Genomic DNA, 9492 nt, shown 5'->3' on the forward strand with positions numbered 1-9492 from the left:
TCGGCAATGCGGTCTTGTGCATGAGATCAGAAGTTCAAGCAAGATTAGAAATTAAGCAACGTGGAATAGGTAGGCTTGCTTTAGGAGCTCACGGGAATACGCCGAATCAGAGAGTACAAGGTGATATGGGATGGACATCATTTGAGGGCAGGGAAGCTAGCAGCAAGATAAAGTTTGAGAAGCGGTTGAGAGAAATGGGGGAAGAGCGTTGGGCTAGGAAGGTTTTCAGCTACTTGTACATGAAGAATGTCGATACAAAATGGAGGAAGCGAACCAGGAAATTGATTGGTAAATACTTAGAAAACAGCAGGTGGCCAAACCAAAAAGAGTTATCGGTTAAGAATAAAGTGAAAGAAACCGAGACTGACATGTGGAGAATTGGCATGATTAAGAAGTTCGCACTAGAGATCTATCGAACTTTTAAGCAGGAAATTGCCAAGGAAAGGATCTATGATAATACTCGGGGTAGTTCTCTACTGTTTGAGGCCAGGACGGGAGTGTTGCGAACCAAGACATATCGGGCCAAATACGAAGGGGTAGACACAGTATGCAGTGCGTGTGGAGAGAAAGAAAAAACTGCCAAACACTTGATAATGTTCTGTAAAGGGCTTCACCCTATAGTTCAGGATGATGGCGCAGAGTTTTTCAAAGCAATGGGGTTTAGGGACAGGGAAGGCAAAATAGACTTTAAGCAGGTGGACTTAATAACTAGAAGGAGGTTATCTGATTGGTGGCTAAAGTCAAGGCACGAGTGAAAATAAACCTTTCTTTGCAAAGCATCCATCCATTCATCCATCCATCCATCCATCCATCCTTCCATCCATCCATCCATCCATCCATCCATCCATCCATCCATCCATCCATCCATCCATCCATCCATACATCCATCCATCCATCCATACATCCATCCATCCATCCATCCATCCATCCGTCCGTCCGTCCATCCATCCATCCATCCATCCATCCATCCATCCATCCATCCATCCATCCATCCATCCATCCATCCATCCATCCATCCATCCATCCATCCATCCGTCCATCCATCCATCCATCCATCCATCCATCCATCCATCCATCCATCCATCCATCCATCCATCCATCCATCCATCCATCCATCCATCCATCCATCCATCCATCCATCCATCCATCCATCCATCCATCCATCCATCCATCCACCCATCAATAGCGTGAGTGGCGAGAGAGGTTAGTAGATTCACTCTGGGTGTTCGAAGCAGAAACGCGCCGTGGTTGATTCTTTCGCCCCCTACAAGTGATCACTTGAACTTGAGAGTTTCCGGGGCCTGGTGAAGTGCTCCGGCGCAGAGTTCGTGGGTAACTCCGAATCCGCCAGTAGATCACACCACCAGGTTGGAGGCTGCGTGGCTCGATTGACATCTCTGGACTTTGACTATAAGTGCGTGGTCGCGAGTGCTAGCATGTGCCAGCGCGTTTGCTAGTTCAGCAGGCATCAGCGAACGGCTCGTTTACCCTTCTACATGCTATGATATCACCACTGCACGAACCCTGACTATTTTCCCGGAAGCAGCCATATACACTAGCCTTTTACAGTTTGGCGAGATCCGATGAAAAAGAATTAGCTTCAGCGTAGGTTCACCATTGAACTGCGAACTATTATCGCATGGTGTAAAATGTGAAGTTGTCGGTTTTCTGACCATAACACTGTTTATGTCACCTCAAACTTAGCGTGTTCTCCTGATTGACCTGAGAGCAAAAGTGTTTTGATCTTTCTTGAATTTGAAGACACTTCCGTACTGGACACTTTAGCCTTATCTTTTGAAGAATTTGATTGTTCTAGCAAATTTCGCACTGTAGGTGCACCCCTCCTTAAGATTTCTGTAATGCCTTTCAAGGGGTGTGCCACACAAATATGTTAAATGAAAACCCAGACACCCATGCTACCATAACGATGAAATCCAGCTCAGTCATTGCATAAAGTGCTTACCTAATTATCGTAATTCAAAAAGTAATGATGATGCTTCTTGAAATAATGCATTGAAAAGTAAATAGAAGCTAAAATCAAGAGGCTTACAACTACTACATTAGCAATGCATGTGCTGCAGTATACGAAAAAATTCATCCAGATCCTAGAGGTCAATTAGCCCCGGATTGTCTATCCCCTAATTGTTTAGTCTTGAGGAATAATCTTCCTCAAGCTCAGAACCTATAGCAAATGCATTTAATAATTACTTCAAATCTGCTTCTTTTTTTACCGATAACTGCATCACTCCTTGATTTTCCGTCGGCAGCAAACTAACTGGTCTTCCTAATCTTGAATCGAGGTCTTCTAAAGTGCATAACCTAATAGTAATTTTGAAGTTGCGATAAGTTTAAGCCCAGATGCTATGCCAAATATCTTTCTAAAATGGTACTCAGTATGGCGTGCTAATTATTTTACTGTAATGTTTAAAAAAAGTAAACCTCTGCAACAGTTCCCTAGCTGTGGAAATCAGCAAAAGTTGTGCCCTTAAGTCCGGAAACAAGCAACTTAGCAAATTATAGGTCAATATCTTTGCTTTCTATACCAGCTTCACACGTTACGAACGTAAAATCAACAAATACTATGCAGAACACCTAAACGCACGCAACCTATTTTCCTGATGGCTACACAATTGCTTGAATTTAAACATGACATTCTTGCTTCCCTTAACGACTGAAAATAGAGTTGTGCCATATTTATTGACTATTCTAAGGATTTTCACATGGTTTGTCATGTCAATCTTCTAGCTTCTTCACAAATTTGACGACAAGCTGGTTGATTGGATAGCAAATTACTTGCGGTCGCGCTCGAAATTTGTTACGTTTAACCACTCAAAGTCATCCGGTGTACATTAACATAAGAAGCCACAAGAGATGGCACTTCATTCTCCTTTGGTTATTGTTTATATAATTGACGTGGCCGAGATGATTATTTACACCCAAATTAAACGTGAAATGTATGGAGACGACTGCGTTATCTGTAAAATCATCTCTGAATACCCGAGTTTAAGACGCACTTATTACTGTTTCTTTTTCGTCATTTTGTAACAGGAGTGAAACAAGTTAATTGTCTAGTGCCTGCAGAAATACTCTAGTCTCTACCTTTTCAAACAAAAAAATGGCCTCTTAATTTTACATGTACTACGGATGGTGTAAGTCTAGTATGTGTCATGGAGTTTAAGTACATTGGTGTAGCTCCCAAATCAAATTTAATATGGCACCGCGTTTCAACAGTACGACATTTGACAGAAACAATGGTATCTAAGGCACACGTTAAGCAACTAGACAAAAAGATGCGAACTGACAGTGCATAACGTTTTGGCCGATCTCGAATAAGCGTTGGTTGTGTCGTGACCTTATCACAGACATAATATAGCTAGCGCAGAATATTTTACAGCGCTACAGAAAAGAGACGGACAGTGCTGTGCCCCTTCTCTGTCTGTCTCTAACCCGTTGCGATGTAACATATTCTACCATGAACATCCACCAACTTGCGCAACTCGCGATTCTGCTTCAGTATGATACAGTTGTGTAAGAGACTAAAACTAATAAGCTTTTTATTTTGTCGCTATGACCAGCGTTTCTTGCATACGCTTCGAATGTGCACGTTTTATCGCTGCAGCCCCTCAAGAACAGCGGCGCAGTTGCATTCATGTCATCATCCTGCGTAAATAGGATGGTGTAGACTAGTTCTGGTGTTCTAGCACCAATATCCTTCGTCTAATTTTTAGCATAACATACTCGGTGATTTGATTGTACCAATATTGTGCCCGTTAGATCAATTAGGAATTGTCTTCATTTCCTTTTGATCGTTGTCTCATTTTCTGCAAAAAGTGCATTTTCGGAATCAGTTTGATGGGTACCTGCGCAGACTCGGTTCTGAGCAATTGAAAAAAAGAAGACTTGCGTGAACATGTATTTTGTTAAATTGTATTTCTGAAGGTGCTGACCATTTGTGTTTACACCTGCTATGTCTTGAAAACTGAAAGAGCAGTATTTGTATATAAATAATCTTAAGTCATGCTCCTGTAACTTCCACTGTTTGGCCTCGTCGGGAAAACACATCTTATTTTTCAAAATTCAAGGAACAAGTTGCTATCTCCACCAACTCTTGGATCGTGATTTTACCGCCCCCTCCCTACCCATGCGAAGCCGCCGCCAATCCGATGGACACCGCATCGTTTACACGCTGCCACCAAAGGTGGAAACACCGGCGCGCCACCGCCAGCAATTGCGGTACCGGCGCACAGGTCTACTTACAGGTACACATGAACGCGAATAAGCGTCTCAGTTCTTACTTCGTTGTGGCTGAAAAGCGCCCATTTTTCACAAATGGAGACTGCGCAACGATTGCAGTGACCTTTGTGGACTCGGTAACTACCACAGAATCGTTCCAATTAAAGCCGAAGATCAGCCGCGACGTACAATCCTACAAACAAAGGAGTGCGAGTGCCTTTGTTTGTAGCCGAGTGCCTCTGCAATTGTGCTATAAATGCTATAAATGCAGCCGAGTGCCTCCATATTTGCTATCGCATTGAAAGCTCTGAGATGTGACAAAAACTCGTAGTAAGAGGTAACAATCAATGTGTATAGAGAAGGAAGGGGCAATTCTTTTGGAATGAATGTTAGCCCGCCCAAAAGTAAAAAAAAAGTAATCAAGGAGGTGCGAAGAGCCACTTCCTACAATATAAAAAATAATTTGTACAGTACACACTTTTCCGCACAGATGGACCTACTTGTCGGAATCGTGGCAGCGACATTCGCGTGGGACCACAATTACGTTGTGCGCTCGGTCATGATTGGCTAAGGTCACTCAAACCTTCCACAGCAGTGCCAACTGATTGTGAAGGGGAGTGTAGTGGTTTGGGGTATTGATGCTAGGTCAACTACACAGAGACAACAAAGACGAGTGTTTACTGCCTATTTAGGCCTCAAGCGAATCAGCAGTGGTGGTCATTTTAGATTTTCTATCAGTATGTACTGCACCTTCTGGGGCAATAAAATTTGAGCCTATGAATACGCTTCGTAATTAGCCTTTAAAAAACATACAAACAAAACTGTATTTACTACGGGTACCAGGCCACCGTAGAATATAAGTGAACGAAATGGCGACCTCTTCAGCCGCAGTGCATTCAGTGCAACCCTCATCTATGTTTTACTTGATATGGCTTACGCGGCAGCATTAAGGTTCAGAAATGCGTGTTTGCAATTTGAAATACCTAAATTATCATTAGGTAAATTTAAAGGCTTCGAGCATCTAGGCATTGCTGGGATAAACAGTAGTGTGTTTCTGGCCAGTTTGTAGTGACGCCAGATTGCGCTGTGCAGTTCCACAACCAAATTGTTGCTTAAACGAAGCTGGACTCAAGGAGTCTCCATTGTGGAATCTTTAACAGCAAAATTAGAACAATTGAACATATATTACCGTGATAGCAGGTATATGGGCACTTTCAGCTGGATTTTGCCGCCGGTATCGCCATTACTCACCGTATATGTATAAGCATCCATACATATGAAGATGGAAGAAAGAAAGAAAATCTAGAAAAAGACTCCAACGCGGGAAATCGAACTTCAGTCCTCTGCGTCATGAGTACAAGGCGTTAACTACTGAGCCACTGAGGAGCACATCCTATAACATTCAAATAGCAGGCTATTTATATCTACTATTTGCCGCTGCTGATAGGCATCTCGAGAGAAATTTTTGTGTTTTAGCATTACCAGCAAGGTGGAGCAATGAGCACGCGTCGCCTAAATTCCCGAGATGAAACAAGTTTTCAAGGTAGCGAACCGTTTCCCTTTTTTCCTCGCCTAAGTTTCTGGAGCGCCCCCTGGAAGGTTCAAAGCTTTCAGCAAAAATAAATTGGCAGATCTCACGTGCAGGGGGAATCGATGATATGCGAAGCACGAATGAGAAATGTTGATATGCCGCTTTAAAGTCAAAGCAACGTTAAGAGGTGGAAGTAAATAATGTCGTACATGACTTCCATGTCATGATTATCATGTTTGGATGTGTCGTTTACCTTCTTCATCTATTCACGTCACGTGATACTAAATTTAGTGTATGTGGAGCTAGCGAAACGGCCGCGAGCAAGATATAAGCGTGGTATGTTGTCATGTACTTACATGACACGCGTGTCAGCATTATCATGTTTGCACCAGTCATATATTTCGTCATCCATTGAAGTCACGTAACACCAAATTTGGTATATATGGAGCTAGCCAAACGGCCGTGAACGCATCATGAATGGCCCATTATACTCCTACGTAGCGTTGACGTGCGCGCACGGTGTGCACAGAGACGCCATGTTAGCAAAACGCGAGCACTTTATATATCTGATGACAGGCGCGACCAGCGTCCGTCGGTGCGGCCTGACGGGAACTGGCGCGAAATGCGACATGCTGCATTTCGCGCCGATGCATTACCCAGAAAACACTGCGTCTTCCTCTTTTCGTGACGGAGGGACGCCGGACGCGCTGAAACGCGCCTGCGTCAAAACAACGCAGCGCTGCGCGTACCTGTGAGTATATGGGAGGACCGGCACCTGGCGTGGGAACAGCAGCGTGAGGCGACGAAATAAACGCCGGTGAGCACGCGCAACGCGTCACGTCCTAGTGTATTGGCGCCTTGACTGTGGCATATAGTCATGTTCTCACATGACACGCATCTTATTATCATCATGTTTGCACCAGTCGATACCTTCGTCATCCATTGTCATCCCATAATACCAAGTTTGGCATATGCGAAGATAGCGGAACGGCCGCAAGCGCATCATTAGTGTGGCATGCAGTCATGTTACATGACACGCATGTCGTGATTATCATGTTCGGATGTGTCATTTCCCTATGTCGTCCGTTCGCGTCGCGTAACAATGAGTTTGGTACATGTGAAGCTAGTGAAACGACCGTGAGCGCATTATGAGCGTAGCATGTAGTCATGTTGTTACATGACACGCATCTAATGTTTATTATGTTTGCACAAGTATCATACCTTCGTCATCCATTAGCGTCACGTAATACCAAATTTGGTATAAGATGAGGTAGCGAAACAGGTGCCAGGGCGTCATTAGTGTGGCACGTAGTCATGTTCCCACATGACACGCATTTCATAATTATCATGTTTGCATCAGTCACATACCTTCGTCATCCATTCACGTACTGTAATACCAAACTTAGTATATGTGACGCTAGCGAAACGGCTGTGAGTGCATCATGAGCATGGCATGAAGTCATCTTGTTACATCACATGTATGTCATGATTTCCATGTTAGGGTCTGTCGCTTGTGTTCGCCATGCAATCATGTCATACCATACCAGTTTTGCAACATATCATGTGAACGAAACGACCGCAAGAGCAGCGAGACCATGACGTGTAAATTATGACATTTATGAGATACATATAACGATTTTCAAAAGTGTGAGTTGTACTGGTGAGGTGTCCCGAAGCAGCACGTTTCGGCTCCTTTATGCTGCGTTCTGGTCAATTGGTCAAGCGTGAAGTGTTCCTGAAGGTGCGTTAATTACACGCTCCAGCTGCTGTGTGTACGCTCATACGCACAAGTATTTGTAACAACCGAGATGTACTAGACGCAAATTAGACGCACTCTTGGTATTTCGATAAAGCCGAAAAATAATCTAACTTTGCAGATTCGCGTCGACGTATGTCGACGGAGTCGCACGAAAGACTTCGCATGAAATGTTTCAAAGCTACACTTCACGGCGTGCTTCATTTCGGATAGGACAAGGTAAGTTGAAGAGAGCGATACTGATTTCTGTTATTTTACGGCAACCAAGCATTGTTGAAAAACTCGTATATTGCGTCGAACGAGCCCCGCAAAACACTCTTGGCCAACTTAATGCCAACTGAAGCGCTCCTCCTCTTCAGCTTATGTCCTGGCTACGATTTCGTCTTTGGTCACGGCGAGAATACAGCTGCAGCCATATGCGCACGCGTACTCGTTTTGAACCTTTTGCCTAATAATAGATACCACCACCAGGCATTTGCAAGATCACGTGCAAAGAATGTACCAATTACAGACGCGGATTTCAGAGAAACGAAGTGGTAAGCGAGTTGGTGAGGAGGATGGCTCGAAAACTACGAGTGACGCTGCCTTGGGAACTTGTTTCATCTACGGACCTTAGCGTCACCACATCGCGTGGCGCCGTGCGCTCTTATTGTTCACTTGTACTTTGCCCTGTTTAGAAGTGGAGGTGGAGGGGCGACGCTCTCTCGCGCACTCTTTAATCACGGCGAGGAGAATTGTACGTTTTGGTTGGCATCTGGCTTTACCTGGAACAATTATGTGGTAGTTACCGGGTGCACAAAGGTCACTGCAACCGTTGAACAATCTCGTTTTGCGAAAAGGGCCCGCTTTTTAGACCCAACGATGTAACAACTGAGACGCTCATTCGCGTTCATTTGTACCCGTGAGTACGTTTCGTGCGTCATTCATGCATGTGAGACGTGGGGTACGTTTCGATCTGCTTGCTAGACCGCACGTGACCTTCGAATTTGTTGCTATCGCATTCATTGATTTGCCTTTGTGGCAAGGCTGTGACTTCTTTTTTTATTCGGTCGTCACCATTCTTATGAAAAAAGAAGGTACCTAGAAGCCTCAGTTCAGAATTTAGGAGTAGTCGTAAATGCTACAGCAATTTTATCACTTGACGGCACTTTGATAGGTTACTAACACAGGGATGTATGCTCTAATGTGTTTGCACCAAAGCAACGAAAACCTTACCGTATTAGTCTATCCTTACTTATTCAGAGTCTTAGTTTGTAATTCGTCATTCTTTCAATCAGGAAACAGAGAAGGACTGACCGCTTGCTCAGTAGCATTTTTGTTTAGTCGAAGATTTATTTATGAACTATTTTTTTTCAGATTAGTTTTACATTCAATACATTAAGCATTCTGCCACCTGGTTCAGGGCCAATCCTTCCTTGTGGATGAACACCCTCCTTTTGAGGTCATCATCATCGACGTTTATTGCTTGCGTAAGATAACAAAAAAAAAGAGAACCGATAGAAAAAAATCACCCGTGCTTGGTGGAACAGTAGCGCGCATCCACATGCGGTACAATGCATCACTAGAATTATCCCTTGAAGTTCTTACACTTGGAATGCTTTCGCGAGAGATCATTCTGACATATGCCGGTTAGACACCCGTACCAACCTCGACACTTCACAGGGATCACACACATGACACCCCTGGACAATAAACCTTTCCAGAAATCGCCGCGCCGCGCCTTCTTCTCGTGTATCGGCGCTAGGGCATTATGGGAGAGTGGAGCGCTGGCGGTCAGAGCAGGCGGCGCTTTCCCGCTTTCAACTGCTTTCATCGCGCGCCATGAGTGGTTTTGGCTAGTTTAAGGAGCTGCTATTGTGAAAATGCTTCTTCTTATCGCTCTGACTTGCATTCACGCATGCTAGACTTTGTTGTTGATTGCAAATAACCATATTCATCACTGAACATGCCGAATAGGGAAAGCAGCGGACAC

Source organism: Rhipicephalus microplus, chromosome 1, assembly GCF_043290135.1.
Source record: "Rhipicephalus microplus isolate Deutch F79 chromosome 1, USDA_Rmic, whole genome shotgun sequence".
NCBI classification, from domain to species: Eukaryota; Metazoa; Arthropoda; class Arachnida; order Ixodida; family Ixodidae; genus Rhipicephalus; species Rhipicephalus microplus.